Source organism: Dermochelys coriacea, chromosome 1 (genome assembly GCF_009764565.3).
Source record: "Dermochelys coriacea isolate rDerCor1 chromosome 1, rDerCor1.pri.v4, whole genome shotgun sequence".
Taxonomy (NCBI): Eukaryota; Metazoa; Chordata; order Testudines; family Dermochelyidae; genus Dermochelys; species Dermochelys coriacea.
Window position 1 is genome coordinate 221,243,581 of NC_050068.2, and position 18,430 is coordinate 221,262,010.

At 40.7% G+C, this 18,430-nt stretch overlaps 1 long non-coding RNA gene across 1 annotated transcript; it reads right to left on the reverse strand.

Annotated features, from left to right (window-relative positions):
* Positions 1–227: 227 nt before the first annotated feature.
* Positions 228–17,725, reverse strand: LOC122460261. The gene is made up of 3 exons (XR_006281463.1): positions 17,609–17,725; positions 9,518–9,523; positions 228–247 (listed from the first exon to the last, which is right to left on the reverse strand). It is a non-coding gene; the product is annotated as an uncharacterized LOC122460261 (long non-coding RNA).
* Positions 17,726–18,430: the final 705 nt, after the last annotated feature.

Genomic DNA, 18,430 nt, shown 5'->3' on the forward strand with positions numbered 1-18,430 from the left:
AAAACTAAAGTTTTTCATGTAAAAGTAATAAAAACATCTCCCTTTTAAATTTAAAAAAAAATGAGCTGAAATTTAAAACATTTTGACTAACTCTAAGTAATGCCTTTATCCATGCCTCCTTTCCTCTCCCACACATGCAATAAGAAGTTCTGTGACAATTTGAGAGACAAGGTAGGTAAGGTAATATCTTTTACTGGACTAACGTTTGTCACAAAGAGAGAGGGAGAGAGAGACACAAGCTTCTGAGCTTATCAGGAGCCCTTCTTCAGTTCCCAAATACTAAGATGAGCTCTGTGATTCCTCCATGCTTGGGAACTCCTCAGATGCACAGTTAGGTTTACAGCCTCTTTGTGCCACCAGAGCAGTATTGTGGGCAGGATCTGGTCCTAGGTATTTCAAATTGAGTTCCCAAAATTGAGGTACCAAAACCACTTTTGAAAAAATCAGCTTGGATCATGTGAGTCAGCAATACTGGGCTGGCATTTCACAAAAAGTTCTCTCAAGAAATTCCAAGAACTTCTGATTTTGTCTGGAAATTCTTCAGTCTCTCCTTTAATGTTTTAGAAACCAGAAATGACTAAATTAGAAATTTCAAATTAGAAATAAGGTATAAATTTTTTAAGAGTGAGGGAGATTATCCGTTGGAACAAACTAACATGGGAAATGATGGAGTCTCCCTTTCTTGATGTCTTCAAATCCAGACTAGATGCCTTTCTGGAAGATATATATGAGGGGTGGCTAAATTTACTGACCCTCTGAGCCACATACAACAATCTTCAGAAGTTCAAGAGCTGGAGTGCACCTGCCAGGGCTTCGGGCTTCTTCAGTCCCATTCCTGCTGAAACCCCGAGCCCCAGCAGGTATGCCTGGTGGGGATGAAGCCCCAAGACCCCCTTCCCTGCTGGGCAGAATCCAGAGTCAATGCTTGAGGGGACACGTGGAGTCATGTGCCACCCAGATTTTTGCCAGGATTTGCCAGGACCACTCAGTCACATGGTGCTGCCAGGTCCCCTCCCAGAATGGCAACTGTTAAAGCTGGCAAGCTGAGAGCCATGGCCATGGGGATAGGCAGTGGCAAACACCTGGGAGCTGCAGGAAGGGGCCACTAAGGGTAAGGGAGCTGTGCCTCAAGCTGTTGGGGGGCACGAACTTTTAAATTGTGCCCTCCCAGTCTCAGCAGGCACCAGTCGTCTCTGGCAGAAGCCCCTGGCCCCATCACCCTGCTGCATGGCAGAAGCCCTGAGTTCCCCCCTCCCCTGCACCCCCATCAGTCAAGTAGGCAGAGAATGGGGAGGGTTGGAGGGAGGGCTTCATGAGCCGCACTTTAACTGTAAAAGAGCCACCTGTGGATCACAAGCTGCAGTTTGGTGACCTCTGACATTTACTATGACAATCTGGGGTGTAATCCAGACCAGGAAAGGGCCTGTGTCACCCCTTGCCCTGCAACCTGCAGTACCTCACAATTCTTTGCTGCTATAGCTCCCAACCTAGGCTCCCCCCAAATAGCATGCAAGTCACACCATGAGATTGTGTATAGACACAGCTCTAGTCAAACAGTTCGGACCCCAGAAGCCTGTCAGCAAACATCAGCCACAGTCTGGCTTCCAACAGCCTTGATTATTACTTGCAGGGTGACCCCAACACACTCCCAGTCCTGATTCCTCCCCACCCCCAAACATGTGTTTTGTACCATCCAGACCTCTCCTGGACAGTCCAGATATATTAGGTCGGTTGCCCCTCTAAGGGGATCAACATGAAACAGTCTGCTACCTTAAATAGAGATACCCAAACAATTCACATCATTGGGTTAGTTTTAATTAAAGAATAAAACAAGTTTAATTACTTACAAAGAGAGATTTTAAGTGAGTACAAGTAATGAGGCATTAACGGCAGAAATGGCTACAAGAAAAATAAAGATAAAAGCCTTTCTAAACTTAAACTAGACTTGGTTCAAGGTGAAGTCCCTTGCCACATGTTTCCAGTAATAATGTTGTCCAGACTCCCAGGGCAGGATCTGCTCCCAAAGTCCAACGACTGTTTTTGTCTTCTTAGGTGAAAATAAAGAGGTGGCTAGGGAGAGATAAAATGGGGCGTTTTGGCCCCTCACTTCTCCCGCCTTTAGGATGTATTTTCCTGCAAAGCAAAGTTTGTTTAATCAGTCAAGAAAGAGACATGGTATCTGATGGTGAAAGAGGTTCCATGCTGTTTCTACTCATCTCTGTTTGCTAAAATGCAGATTGTCCTGGTTTCTGGTCTTATCCCTCTCAGTATCTGAGGACCCTGTTTACAATTTATATGTAAATTAATGTAAACACACATTCCTTTGTCTAAGACTTGCTTGACCAGTTCTTCCCCACTGGGGTATGTGGGCTTGAATCTTTGCCAGTAACATCCTTTAGGGGAAATTCTTAACTTTATATACAGTGTTGTTACACACATTTCACCATGATATTATTGACCAGAAAGCTATTAGTTTTTAAATTATATCTCACAAAGCATGTTTTGTACAAAGATGATTACAATAATGTGCCTGGTGTGAATACAGGTGTGCATTCCATCACAATACTTTAGACAAACACTACTCCCTGGGTAAGTCTGCGCCACTGTGGACACTCAGAATTCATATCCCCTGCAGATTTCTTTGCTTCCCTGAAGAAAAATGACTTTCTGATGGGGAAGCAAAGGGAAGCCACAAGAGAGGTCATGAGATCCTCCCCATCAGTATGTTTCAGGTGCCCAGGGCAGCTGGCAGAGAGGTAAATCACTGGGGCAGGACTGGAAAAAACCTGACTGGTGACTCCTATCCTGCACTGGACTCAGCTGCTAGTCCCAGCTGCGCTGAGAAGGACAGGACTTCCTCTTCCCCTGCACGGCATCCAGGGCTGGGTCAGACCAACCCCCAGCTTTCTCCCCAGGCTTCAGGAAGCTCTGCAAACTCCCCCCACACCATCACCACTTCCTGCACCCATCACTCGTCAGCCACAGGGAGAAGGATCACTGTACAGGGAGCTGCTCCCCCATTTGCCTAGCCCCCCATGCATCCAGACCCCCACTCATACCTAGACCCCCCTGCCAAGCCTCACCCCACATATAAATCCCAAGGAAATCAGATGGAATAGAGTCTGTTCCACTCTGCATATTTTACCTGGGGAGAGGAACAAGGAAGCTGTTCTATACCCTTAATCATTTTTGTTATCCTTCTCTGTATCTTTTTCAATTCCAATATATCTTTTTTGAGATTGCCCTACATGCCTCAACTGGAAGGTATATACCCTACATAGCTCTCTACACAGCCAAGAACTGCATCCCCATCCACACTGATATTTTTAGCAGTGTATTGTCCCCGCTACTGAAGCCTTTCCCTGCCTCACTGAAAGACTCCAGCTGCAGGGAAAAGCCTGGCAGGGGGTAGGCAGCAGGGTAAGGGTCCGGCAGCCAGAACCTTTCCTCACCGCCTACCCTCTGCCAGAACCTTTCACTGCTACATGTAGCTACACACCACCGAGTGTGTGGATGCAGCCTGCCTTTTTTACCCTACACACAGCTACAGTGTAGACAAGGTCACAGATAAAATATATGATCAAGTAAAATTGAAATAATTTCAGACTTGACTTTAACTACTTCCTTATAATGGAGAAAATTTGAATGCTAGATTAAATGAAACTGCTGGTGGATTAATCTGCAATTATATTCTTATAAAGGTAAAGTCAAATTTTGGTCATATAAGGCAAGATATTTCAATGGCGTTCAGCATCCAACAGCTTCCAGTGTTGCACAATCAGGCCTAATGTGAACTTAGTCTGAACAGTGGATAAAACAACCTGTTATCTGAAAATTATTCAGCTGAATTATTTAGTGAATATTTACTGAAAAATATTTCATCAAAATTATGTACTAAAATGTTGATGAAAATGGGAATGGCTATGAATAGCTCTTGACTGCACAGCAAACAAGTTAAGTTGTCTGAGGAATGATTTCTTTTTTCCCCCACAAAAAATGTAAAAATTCCATTTAATGACTAAAACTTTGGGGGGTTTTCGATGAAAATCCCAAACTAATTTTGTTGTTGCTGCTGTTTTCAGCAATTGGGTGGGGGGAGTAGCTGGGATTGTTTTTCAGTTTTTAACCAAAATTGAAACATTCCCAATGTAAATAAAAAACCGCACAAATTTCAGTTTTGTCAAAAAACCGTTTTCCATTAAAAAAAACAGAAAATTTCCCCCTGCATCTAAAACAAGATCTAAAATTGTTGAAATTGTGCTTTTAGGAATATTATTCAGCCAGCTTCACAAGACTTCTTTACATTCAAGTAAATTCCTTTAACTCCAGTCATTGACTGAATGATGTGTAGGGGTATTTAAGTTTGAGTGCACACCAAAGGGCTGGAAGTATCTTTAAATTAAAGTAGGTATTGGCCTGCTTTCACTTACACATTCTTGGAGCCTTCAGCTAGTTGCTGCCCTTGCTACATTCCTCTTCTCTGGCCTCAGGGTGTATATTCAAGGGAGTCTGAACTGATGTCATGTATATGATGGAGACTTCAATGGGCTTTGGGTCAGACCAATAATGTGCATTGCCATAATATAAACAATAATTAACAATTTATATGGAAGAAGGGGGGAATCATTTGCTTAATGAAAAATCTACAGACTTAGGGCCTGATTCTCCCCCTACTTACACCAATTTTACACCTTTGTAACTCCTTCAACTTGAACAGGGAACATCAGACATTCTGACTTTATTGGAATTATTCCTATTTTACATCAGTGCAAGTGAAGACAGAATCAGAACATAGTGTACTTAGATTTCTAGAAAGCCTTTGACAAGGTCCTTCACCAAAGACTCTTACGTAAATTAAGTTGTCATGGATTGAGAACTGGTTAAAAGACAGGGAACAAAGGGTAGGAATAAAGGGTAAATTTTCTGAATGGAGAGGGGTAAGTAGTGGTGTTCCCAAAGGATCAGTCCTAGGACCAATCCTATTCAACCTATTCATACATGATCTGGAGAAAAGGGTAAACTGTGAGGTGGCAAAGTTTGAAGATGATACGAAACTGCTCAAGACAGTTAAGACCAAAGCAGACTGTGAAGAACTTCAAAATGATCTCACAAAACTAAGTGATTGGGCAACAAAATGGCAAATGAATTGTACTGTGGATAAATTTGAAGTAATGCACATTGGAAAAAATAACCCCAATTAGACATACAATATGATGGATTTCAGAGTAGAAGCCGTGTTAGTCTGTATTCGCAAAAAGAAAAGAAATACTTGTGGCACCTTAGAGACTAACAAATGTATTTGAGCATAAGCTTTCATGAGCTACAGCTCACTTCATTGGATGCATTCGATAGAAAATACAGTGGGGAGATGTATATACACACACAGAGAACATGAAACAATGGGTTTTAGCATACACACTGTAAGGAGAGTGATCACTTAAGATGAGCTATTACCAGCGGGGGGGGGGGGGGGGGGGTGAGGACGAAAACCTTTTATGGTGATAATCAAGGTGGGCCATTTCCAGCAGTTAACAAGAACATCTGAGGAACAGTGGGGGGTGGGGGGGAGAAATAACATGGGGAAATAGTTTTACGTTGTGTACTGATCCATCCACTCCCAATCTCTATTCAAGCCTAAGTTAATTGTATCCGGTTTGCAAATTAATTCCAATTCAGCAGTCTCTCATTGGAGTCTGTTTTTGACGTTTTTTTGTTGAATGATAGCCACTCTCAGGTCTGTAATCGAGTGACCGGAGAGACTGAAGTGTTCTCTGACTGGTTGACAGAGCCAGAAGAGTACCCAGAAGTCACCTACTACAGGACAGGCCCAACAAAGAAAATAACAGAACGCCACTAGCCATCACCTTCAGCCCCCAAATAAAACCTCTCCAACGCATCATCAAGGATCTACAACCTATCCTGAAGGACAACCCATCACTCTCACAGATCTTGGGAGACAGGCCAGTCCTTGCTTACAGACAGCCCCCCAACCTGAAGCAAATACTCATCAGCAACCACACACCACACAACAGAACCACTAACCCAGGAACCTATCCTTGCAACAAAGCCCGTTGCCAACTCTGTCCACATATCTATTCAGGGGACACCATCATAGGGCTTAATCACATCAGCCACACTATCAGAGGCTCGTTCACCTGCGCATCTACCAATGTGATATATGCCATCATGTGCCAGCAATGCCCCTCTGCCATGTACATTGGCCAAACTGGACAGTCTCTACGTAAAAGAATAAATGGACACAAATCAGACGTCAAGAATTATAACATTCAAAAACCAGTCAGAGAACACTTCAATCTCTCTGGTCACTCGATTACAGACCTAAGAATGGCTATCCTTCAACAAAAAAACTTCAAAAACAGACTCCAACGAGAGACTGCTGAATTGGAATTAATTTGCAAACTGGATACAATTAACTTAGGCTTGAATAGAGACTGGGAGTGGATGGATCATTACACAAAGTAAAACTATTCCCCATGTTATTTCTCCCCCCCCACTCCACCCCCCACTGTTCCTCAGACGTTCTTGTTAACTGCTGGAAATGGCCCACCTTGATTATCACCATAAAAGGTTTTCCTCCTTCCCCCCGACCCCTTCCTGCTGGTAATAGCTCATCTTAAGTGATCACTCTCCTTACGGTGTGTATGATAAAACCCATTGTTTCATGTTCTCTTCGTGTGTATATAAATCTCCCCACTGTATTTTCCACCGAATGCATCTGATGAAGTGAGCTGTAGCTCACGAAAGCTTATGCTCAAATAAATTTGTTAGTCTCTAAGGTGCCACAAGTACTCCTTTTCTTTATACAATATGATGGGGGCTAATTTCGCTACAGCTAATCAGGAGAAAGATCTTAGCGTCATCATGGATAGTTCTCTAAAGACGTCCACGCAGCGTGCAGCGGCAGTCAAAAAAGCAAACGGGATGTTAGGAATCATTAAAAATGGGATAGAGTATAAGACTGAGAATATCTTATTGCCCTTATATAAATCCATGGTACGCCCACATCTTGAATACTGCGTACAGATGTGGTCCCCTCATCTCAAAAAAGATAAACTGGCATTAGAAAAGGTTCAGAAAAGGGCAACTAAAATGATTAGGGGTTTGGAACGGGTCCCATATGAGGAGAGATTAAAGAGGCTAGGACTTTTCAGCTTGAAAAGAGGAGACTAAGGGGGGATATGATAGAGGTATATAAAATCATGAGTGGCGTGGAGAAAGTGAATAAGGAAAAGTTATTTACTTGTTCCCATAATATAAGAACTAGGGGCCACCAAATGAAATTAATGGATAGCAGGTTTAAAACAACTAAAAGGAAGTTCTTCTTCACTCAGCGCACAGTCAACCTGTGGAACTCCTTGCCTGAGGAGATTGTGAAGACTAGGACTATAACAGGGTTTAAAGGAGTACTGGATAAATTCATGGAGGTTAAGTCCATTAATGGCTTTTAGCCAGGATGGGTAAGGAATGGTGTCCCTAGCCTCTGTTTGTCAGAGGGTGGAGATGGATGGCACGAGAGAGATCACTAAATCATTACCTGTTAGGTTCAATCCCTCTGGGGCATTTGGCATTGGCCACTGTCGGTAGACAGGATAGTGGGCTGGATGGACCTTTGGTCTGACCCAGTATAGCCATTCTTATGTTCTTATGTTAGGTTTTGTGTGTGTGTGTGTGTGTGCGTGTATTCAATACAACACACACTCAGCATTGTTCTGCAGTCCTTTATGTAAGCAAAACTCCCATTGACTTCATTGTATGTACTGAGACAACCAGTAATAAGTTACAAATTGTGTGCATTTTTATGTAGGAGAAAACTAAGGTGTGGTACAATTTAACATTAATCGAAACAGCATGATTGCTGGTGGCATGAAAAAATATTTCCATTTCTGAAGAGATTCAATTTACTGAATTCTTCTAAAATTTAAAAGGGAGCTGTTTGGCTTAATTACTACAAGTTGTTTTTGTTTTGTTTTTTTAAATCTGCAGTGGAGTTTATTAAATACGCTGAACTTGTAATAAAATGTATGTTAAATGACTGTTATTTAATTGTTCATACAAGTCACTGTTTATTTGCTCTGTGTTACTGTTTCTATAGCCAGTGAGATTACTTTCTAATCACATAAACTGATGTCTTAAAAACTAGGTGGCACAGTAAATGTGATGAATTCAACAGTTTTGTTCTAAAGTAAATTTTGTTGCCTATTCTCAAATACAATGGACCTGATTCTCCTCTTACACTTGGGTACAAGAAGTGTAAGTATCTCCATTGGTTTTACACTGGTGAAGACGGGGTGGCCCTAGACTAGCTGCCAGCAATGGGTGCCCTAGGCGAACCATACAATCGGTGCCTCCACCCCCAAGGGCAGATCTAGGCTGAGGTTTTTGGTAAACTGGGAAACATTTTCCCCTTTTTTCCTTTTAATGTTTTTAAATGGTTTTTTTTTTAAACAGAGGCTTAATTATTCAGTTTGTCTGTCCATCTGTCTGTCCAACCAATGTTTCTGAGATCAGATAAAAGAGAGATATGAAATTTTCAGAATAGATTTGTACACAACAGCTAGATGATATTTTAGTCCAATTTCAAATAAAAATGCATTAAAAATGTTAATTATAATTATTATTACAAATCTAAAATCATCCATTATGCTATCCTGCTTTAACTGCTGTTACCAGCACATCCAATATAGAAAGAAATAAGAAAACTCTTCAATGAACTTTAACCCGTAGTTACAAAACATTCTGAATAAAAAACATTCTGTGCTCTTAAAACATGACTTTTCTTGCTTTAAGTTTTAAAAATTCAGTCACTTGTTCTTTTAGATCCAGTTTTCCAGCTATTTCATGCTCTATTGACATTGTGGCAAGTCCAACACGTCTCTCTTGCACCATTGTTGAACGCAGATATGTTTTAATCAATTTTAACTTTGAGAAGCTACGTTCCCCATGAACAGTGGAAACTGGCAACGTTAAAAGAATATGTAGAGCTATAAAAATGTTTGGAAAACGGTCTGAGAGTATATTTTCACAAATAAACTTTAGTACTTCTTCAGGAGTGGAATGTTTCTTAAGTCATCTTGAAAAACCTTGAAGCTCACTACACAAATCTGTAGTCAATACCGACTCTGCGTTCTACATGAATTTCCGGCTATGCAACCTTGATGTACATTCAAGTTAGATGTCACTAGCCGTGCAGCTCTTGCTGCTAGCAGATGTGTTTCATTGTGGCTGAGTTATTGCTTATCAAAATTGCAGAGTGGGTCATCTTGACCCTATATTGCAAATTGAAAAAAAGTCTCTAAAATATTATTTATTTTGCAGTAAATAAAAAATTTGACATTAATATATTCTCAGAATGTAGAGAAATGAATTATAATTCATATTCCCTCCGTACGTGCATGGGAATTGAAATAATGACATCTTCGTTATTTTATTTGTATTTTTTTCATTTTTTTTTATTTTATTTTTTTCCTCGAATTTGGTGCCCCATTTAACTTGGCACCCATACCTAGTTTGCCTATATGGACAGGGCACCCCTGGGTGTAGATCTATTGGACCAGATCCTCAATTGGTATAAATCAGGCTAGTTCTATTGAAGTAAATGGATATACACGTATTTATACCAGCTAAGGATCTAGCACAATTTTGCAACTGAATTACTATTGGTTTACTCCAAAGTAAGTAAGGAGAATCGGGCCTATTTTCTTCAGTGGAATTACTCCTGGTTTACATCAGCATACATAAGAGGAGTGAGTGAGACTTGCTGTTCTTATTTAACTGTTTTGTTTGATACAAAAAGGAAAAGGTATACTATAAGACACAGTCCTGCAACCCTTTCTCACATGAGCAAACCATTATTCATACAAAGAGCCCCACTGATTTAATAGGGCTGTTGCATTCCTTTGAGAAACCCAAGGTGTTGAGGTACCTCACCACCATCTGCATTAGCATGAGGGATTCTTGTCTGTGCTTGCCATAGATCAGCCCCCTGAAACCACCCTCCTCTGGCAACACGCACTGCTGCACAGCCTCCACAGACTTCGCTCTCTCTTTGCACAGGTTAGCAATAGGCACACACCAGCCACAAGTCCTCCGAGCATTCCCTGTAGTGTCCAGCCTCTTATCCACTGAATACTCAGGCCCAGTGTTCCCAAAAGAACAGTACATACTAGCTTGCAAGATTCAATTCAGAATCACCATTTTGCTTAACACCACACCACTTAATTATATTTAGAGCAAAAACAAGAAGAGGTTTACTATCAACACAGAGAGATTCAAGTGCTACTAAGAGTATTAGAAACAAATGGTTGCATATAAAACAAAATCACAACGCTTTCTAGAGAGTCAACAACTAGCTAACCTAGCCTTCTTGTCTAAAGAAGCTTATCTCACCCAAAGTTCTTTCCAATGTTTTAAACCAACCCTGACTGAGACCCCTCTTCCATGGAGTAACTCACTTTCCATTTACTTCCAAGATAAGGATGACAGGGTGTCTTCTTTGTCTCCCAAATATACAAGAGCAAACCTTTGATGTGCACCTCAAGACAGGGTTCAGCCCATTGCTGTTTGCTTCTTCCTGTTACTTTTCTCTTTTTGAAGTTTTTACAATACTTTATTAACTTTCAGTTTAGACTGGTGAGAAAAGCCCCATTCTGAACCAGACAATACTTAATTTATATGTAAACAGCCAGATTGATAAATATTTCTTGTATGACCAAAAACCTGCTTTTCACCTTTGCTGGTGACCAGTCCCTAGACACAGACGTTAATGTAATTTTGAGTGTATGAACAATACTCCTTGCATAACATTCATACATGCGTTTCACAATGACATTGATGATCATTGTGACACTGGCTTTTATTTGAAACCTCACATGTTACATTTGGTGAACTAGAATGTACATGCCAGACTCAAGAGATCCCTGTAACCCGTATGCACCCCCCTCTGTGCCCCTTGCCTGTTGGCATTAAGAGGTTCTAGGGTCACAAAGACTACCGGGTAGATTAAAGTTGTAGGTGGTTAAATGTTGAGAGAAAGAGGATATACCTAATGCTGTACAAATATAGGACTCAGTCTCACAATCCTTATTCATCTGATCATGTGCATAAGGACAATTTCCATGAATAACAGTTGCAGGACTGATCCAAGAATATAGACAATATATAAAACAATAGACAATTTATACAAAAAAATACAGAAGGACAGAGGAATCCATGAGATAGTAATTTAATCAGACCTAAAGAAAGACCTGGATAACTCTGTTATTTTAATCTGGCTAAAGCTATCACTTTGGCATTCCTTATAAGTGTTCTGGAAGCATTAAAACCTGAATTAAGAAGTGTGCAAAAGAAAGCAAGTGCTGTTTGTCTGTAAACAGGGAAGCATCAAGGGCAATGACAGAGCAAGGGCTGATGCAGCTCAGAATATATAGGAGAGGGAAAGGGGATGATCTCACTGAATTCTAGAATACAGCCGGATACCATCAGCTTCCAAGAATCTAAACTGACCTCAGCAGATTGCAGACTTCATGTGTGAGCATCATACTGTTAATGTAAATAGTTATAAAAAAGTTATATATTGAGATCAAGATCCCTATAAATGACTTGAAACCCTGCTCCTTTTAATAAATATTTATTATTAAGTTTGAATAGCTGAGGTTGGAAGACTGTTTCATTTACAATCTCTGTTTTCACAGACTCATACTTTTCTGAAAAATCTATTTTAGGACGAAAAATTTCCTTGTCAAGCCTCCATCTGAAGTCTGAGCTGAACTCCTTCAACCATTTTTGTTTGTATGTGAAAAATAAAATTTTCCTGCTGGCAAAAATATATACAGTATTTCCATAGTTTTTTCACTTCAGTAACTCAAAAATGGCTGAAATTTGAAACCTGAACATGTCACTAGTCCTCACTGAGGTGATCATCCTTCACTAACTTGGAAAATTAATAACGTTCTGAATGGCTTAGAGTTGTGTATGGCACATGTGCAGCACAACATTTCTCTACAACTGAGAGTTTATGCTTCTAGGTGACAATCATGCACTGACAAGTCAATGCTAAAACTTCCACTGACTTCAGAGGGTGCAGGATCCGAGCTCTCTACAGACAGCATTCCTTTGTTTATTTGCATAAGTGTGCGCATTCAGGAATCAGTTCTCCTTAAGCTTATCCTAGGCACTCCTGACCCCAAGTCTCCTTATTTTACCAGAATTAGGCCAATGCTGAGTGCTTAAATCCCAACTGTAGATGCTAAGGAGATTGAGGAAACTGGTAGAATGTGTAGGATAGGAGGACTGCTCTAATGTACAGCAGGGCTAGACATAGGCAAACCACAGGCCAAATCCAGACCTCCAGATGCTTTTGAATGGATCCTGAAATCTTTTTATTTAGTATCATTATTGTTATTTTTTACATTATTTTCTCTGGAGTCTGGACCTTGACTATACTTTGACCAAGAAATTTGGATCTTGACAAAAGATAATGGACTACCCATGATGTACAGATTCTTACACCTTCCTTTCAGTTGCTTTTCCTATTACTCTTCTCTCTTCTGGCCCTTCAACATGTGACCTAAATGTCCACTGCTTAGAATCTTTACATCTTATTACTATTATTTATTAATAAATAATAGATAAATTAATAATTATTTGTATTATCATAACATCTAGGACCCCCCAATTGTGGACCAGGAACTCACAGTGCTAGATGCTGTACAGACACAGATCAAAAAGCCTCTTAGATTCAGATACCAATAGACTCAGTAGACTCAATTAAGATGGAATGGATAAGGGGTATAGATTACACATGTTGAAGTCCAAGGATGACTACATTGGTATTAACACAAATTAATAAGGAGGAAGTACATCAATTTATACTGCCTTTGACTCACCTCTGAATTTGGCCCTAAATGTTTGTACCGCCCACTGATCACTTGCTAGAGGTAGGTGTCTGTTTTCCCCAGGTTTATAAAACTGACTGCTGGGCTTGAGCTATTATTCAGAGAAACAGAGAAGCAGCATTGACAAACCAAAGAGAAGGTTCGAACGAAACCTGTGTTTTTAGAAAAGCAGAGGTATTACTGCCAAAACTAACAGCAAGATTATGTGCTCCATTCACCATTATTTGCCTTCTGGGACTAAAACTAACTGTTAGAGTTTATCTAGAAAACCTGCCTAGGAAGAGAGGTTCCTAAGAGTGATCACAGAAGGCATTTCCTTACAGATCCTTCAGACAGGTGAGGCTGCAATATTCCCTATTGAAGAGGCTGCAGAATATTTGCACTACAACTAGAGGGAGGTTCCATAGAGTACCACATAAGCAATGCTTTCAGCCCCAGGCAATGTACTTAGGGTGACCATATGTCCTGATTTTATAGGGACAATCCCGATTTTTGGGTCTTTTTCTTATATAGGCTCCTGTTACCTCCCACCCCCGTTCTGATTTTTCACACTTACAGTACATTTAGGGTGACCAGACAGCATCGTTGGTGGCATTTCTGTGGTGCAGTACTTCAGACAGATTATTGTGTGTATTATAGCCCCACAGTCATGGCTTCATATTTACAACCAAAATTCCATTCTAAACCCTATTTTTGACACATGCAACTCAATCCAATTTCTCTCTCTTTTCTTCTTTTGAACAGAGAATTTCTCACTTAATATCAGGCCAGAGGATGGTTTCTGGAAAGTTTAATTCTGGCCCTGGGTGTTTCTGAGTAATTGGGCAATGGAAATGTATCTTGTTGGTAAATTCTGCAAAAACAATGTAGGTTGTGGATTTTTTCGGCTCATTCATAATTCAAATATGGCTTGGTTTGCTTCAGGCGTCTCCTGAACTTTGTCCATTATAAGAAAAACTACATAATTTTGATTTAAAATAAAAGTGAACACAATCTGTGGATCAAACCAACTAGTTCCAGTTATCAGAGTAGCAGCCGTGTTAGTCTGTATTCGCAAAAAGAAAAGGAGTACTGGTGGCACCTTAGAGACTAACAAATTTATTAGAGCATAAGCTTTCGTGAAGTGAGCTGTAGCTCACGAAAGCTTATGCTCTAATAAATTTGTTAGTCTCTAAGGTGCCACCAGTACTCCTTTTCTTTTAGTTCCAGTTATGAATCAATTGCTCCAGTGACTAAATAACTGAATATGACTATGGTAGCAAAGTATGATTCAGTGACTTTGTAACAAATAAGGCAGGGAATGTATCAATCTCAAACACATTATGCCTCAGTAGGAAAACATCCTATGACTGCTAAATAAAGACAAATATCTTGTGTGACAACACTTCTGTTTGCCAGAAGAGTCATTGATGCACATGGAGCTTGATGCAATAATAGTGATATGCATAATCACTTTTTGCTTTGTTTATTTGATCATTTTACTCTTGACTACTTAAGTAATTTAAAAAAGTTTTAATATTCACTCTACCATAACCTCAGCTAGCATAAATCAGCATAGCCTCATTGGCTTCAACAGAGCTATGCTGAGTTACATCAGCTGAGGATCTAGCCCATCCTTTTTAAACATGTACCTTTAACTTTTTTGTACGTCTTGTTACTAACAGCTTATGTTTTATTGTACAAACTTAGGGCTACAGTCATAAACAGACTCAGGTGCCTAAATGCCACTTTAGGTGCCTAAATCCCGGAATCAGGCTCCTAAAACTTGCTTGGGGCCTGTTTTTGCAGTAAAAGTTTCCTCGGTGCTTGTTCTGAGTGCATCTGGATACCTAACCCTCAGTGTGATGCATGAACCGGGGGAAATAGGTGTACCCCACCTAACACGCCTGTGGGGCCTGATCTGGTAAGGTGCATTCAGAGGCTTGTTTCTGGATTGGGCCCCTCACAAAAGAGTGGGGAGGATCATCTCACTCATAACTTTTAGTCCAATGGTTAGGGGACTCATGTGGGAGACCCCCAGTCCAAGTCCCCCTTCCACCTGAGGGGGGAGAAGGGATTTGAAGTGGGAGCTGCCATGTTTTAGGAGGGTGGGCTATCCAACAAGCTATGGCCTATTCTGGTATGTGGAGGGAGTCCCTCAATCTCCCCTGTTGAAGAGGTTCCACTTTGGCTAACTAAGTTGAGACACATTGAAGCATAGAGACTGGATCCCCCACATCCCGGCTGAGAACTCTTACCACCAGTCTAAAGCATTGTTCTCAAGTTTTCTCACTCTCTCTGGACCAATTTCTCTAATTATTTAATCCAGTGGAACATCTTCAATAGCAGAGATTGAAGAACCCCAGCACACATGCCACCTCCAATCAGAATATCTCATAGTGGAGTAGTCATAGCACTCACCTGAGAGGTGGCAAATCCCTGTTCAAATCCCTCCTGACCCGCAAGTAGAGAGCAGACTAGAAAGAGGTGTCTACCCCCTAGAATCATAGAAGTATAGGATTGGAAGGGACCTCAATAGGTCATCTCGTCCAGTCCCCTGCACTCAAGGCAGGACGATGTGAGTACCCAAGCCACTGGATTAAAAATTATGAGGGAGGTCCTTCTCCTTCCACCCCAAAATTGTTGTAGGTGCCTAATCCCAAAATGAGAATCTCAAGCAGGGGGAGCTGCTTCCCTGGAGCCTGGACTTGAACTCCCTGAGAGGGGTGGAGCGTAGGACACACTCCTCACCTGGGCATCTCCCATTGACTAGTTTAGGCAAGGGGTGGTCTTGAGTCCTGGCTTTTGTGAATCCCATTCTGAGCTGATTGCATAGGCATTGTACAGATAGCCTGAACACTTAGCTCAGGCTTTGTGAATTACAGGTGTTTGGGGGAGGGGGGGTTGTAGGAGCCTAAAAGCTGGGAGTGGCAAAGCTGTACCTCACCATCCCTAAACTCCTGTGAATCTAGTCTATAGAACCTGGTCCTTTAAATGCTAATTGCTAAGTATAGTGCTTACTACTCCTAGTAAAATAAATGGAGCTATGCCAATTTACAAATCGCTGCCTGCTATAAACATGGTGTGGGTTTGCCTGTGGGTTTGGTGGGTTTATTGCTTTTTGCCTGAGGAACCACGTCTCTTCTGTGCCTGTTGCTACTTTTTTTTAATATAAATTATCTGAGTATTGTAAAGGAGAGTAGTGTTATTTTGTAGAGATTTGATTTTGTGTTGTTGTTCGAAGTATGTAGAGTGAAGTATCAAAACTTTATGAGGCCTATAATAGGCCCCAGGCCTGCAAAATAATAACAATAATAACCTAATACCCAGTATGTATATCATGCCTTTCATCTGAGGAAGTCAAACCATTTTACAAACAGTAATGAATTAATGGAGGAATTTGTAGCCACAGGCAAACAAAATAAACAAGAAACCATCCCTTCCCTTCAGCCCACTGTTCTCTGCCGCCTGCCTAACTTCACAAAGAGTGATTCTGTGAGGGAAGTTATACACAGCTGTTTAGTACTTGTTTCTTAGAGCTTTTGGAGACTTAGATTGTGCAGCTTCTTTAGACACAATGTTTCTCTGTGCAAGCAGCAGAGCAGGCCACACGGCAGGGCCAGTTCAAGCAAATGTTGGTCCTCTGAAAAGCTATTCAACAGTGCCTCCTCCACAACAGATGGCTTAATTTTCTATTGTCCTTCACCTTATTAAGCCATTTACACCAGTGCAAAGTGGGTGCAAGTCAATATGTTTCTGATTTGTTTGTTTTGCTCCCTCTTTGCTCTCACTTTGAATTAGTGAAAATGGTGAATTGTCATTTTCTGCTGGAAAAAATGTTTAATGAAAAAATTCTCAACCAGCTCTACTTGCTTGTGGTTTGTAGTCCTTCTTTATTCCCAGTGCATGCATGAGAGTATTTCATACCACTACAAAGGGGCTACCACCACGGAGTCTGTAAATATGCAACAAAAAGTGGCTTCCAGCTTTAATTTCTTCCAGTTTTGTGTGGCCAGCTTTAGATATGTTTGATGCTGATTTTCACAACACCTGCATCTTCCACTAACTCCCAAAAGAGGAGTGGCTGGAGCTGATTGGGAGATGTATTTTATTTTCCATAAAACCTTTGAAAAGAAGCCAAAAAATATTTCTTTTACATCAAAAGATTAGAATTTTCATTAAAAACCATCTTGAAAACTAAACTTTATGTATTTATAGTTGGCAATCAAAAACAATTTTTCTTTGTTTTTGGTTGTCAAAAACTGAAAAATATTCAATGCTGGGGGGACAGATGGGGGGTTGTTGTTTTTTAACAAACCAAAATAAAAAAAAAGAAGAAAATCTTTTCACCGGATCAAGTAAAGGATGCTCAGGCACCTGATAAATTCAGTCTCAAGGTGTCAAAGACAGGGCAACCAGATTCAGTAGAACCTTTTGAAAATTTTGCCATGCAACGTATGAAAATATTTGAAGGAAATGTTCAATATGGCAGTACAGGTTTCACAAAACTGTCACTCCATATCTGACCTCTCACTCCTTATCCTCAAAGGAAACATGTACAACACCTTCAAAAGACAAGCCAGAGAGCTTACATTTATATCTTTGCTAGATACTGAAAGCCATGGTTTTAATAAAGACACTGGATTTAGGGCTTATTACAACCATCTGTAACCAACTAACCTCCCTTTTCTGCTTGTGACTGCAGGGGTGTTAACAGTCCACTTCATCCTGAATGATCCCTTAGAATGTGTGTTAATTACTTAGGCTAAACAATCTGTTCAACCTTGTATTTAGCTGGGACACTGAGTACCTTTCCCGGACCTGAAGAAGAGCTCTGTGTAGCTCAAAGTCATGTCTCTTTCACTAACTGAAGTTGGTCCAATAAAAGATATTATCTCACCCACCTCAGTCATAATATGCAGGAGATTGAAGGGGAGTGGACTTTGATTATGACTTTCACAAAATCCATTTAATTGATGATTTACATCTATTTTCAGGAAAGCGAAGAATTAAATTAAGCTAACCAGTGGCATTGTCACAGCGCCTGTATTTTTCTACAGCTAGGCTAGTACATTCTGTATTTTAATTATTGGTATGAATGCCCAGCACTGGGTAACAAACATTAGCAAAAGAGTGGAACAGGGAAACTCTTCCAAGAACAGGGAAATGATCTGAGTTTACTTCATGAGTAATGCCTTTCACCTTTCACACCTGTAATCCTGAGCCATACAGTAAAGGCCTGCATTATCAGTCTGGAGAGGGCCACTACCATTGTTGTTGGGTTATACTTCATCACAACAAAAGAGAGGTTAGTCAGGTGAACTACAGTGCCTCCGCCAACATCTGCTTTGTGAGCACAGACTTTTTTACCAAGAGATTTTCCTGATCATTTTATTGCTACTGCTGGCTCCCTGCCCTGAAAACACTCATCATGCAATGAAACGATAATGTCATTCTGCCAGCCATCAGTAAGCTGTGTTCAATTCAATTCCTCCTTCTAAGAATACCGAAGCCGCCTGATTAGAAAGTCGTGTATG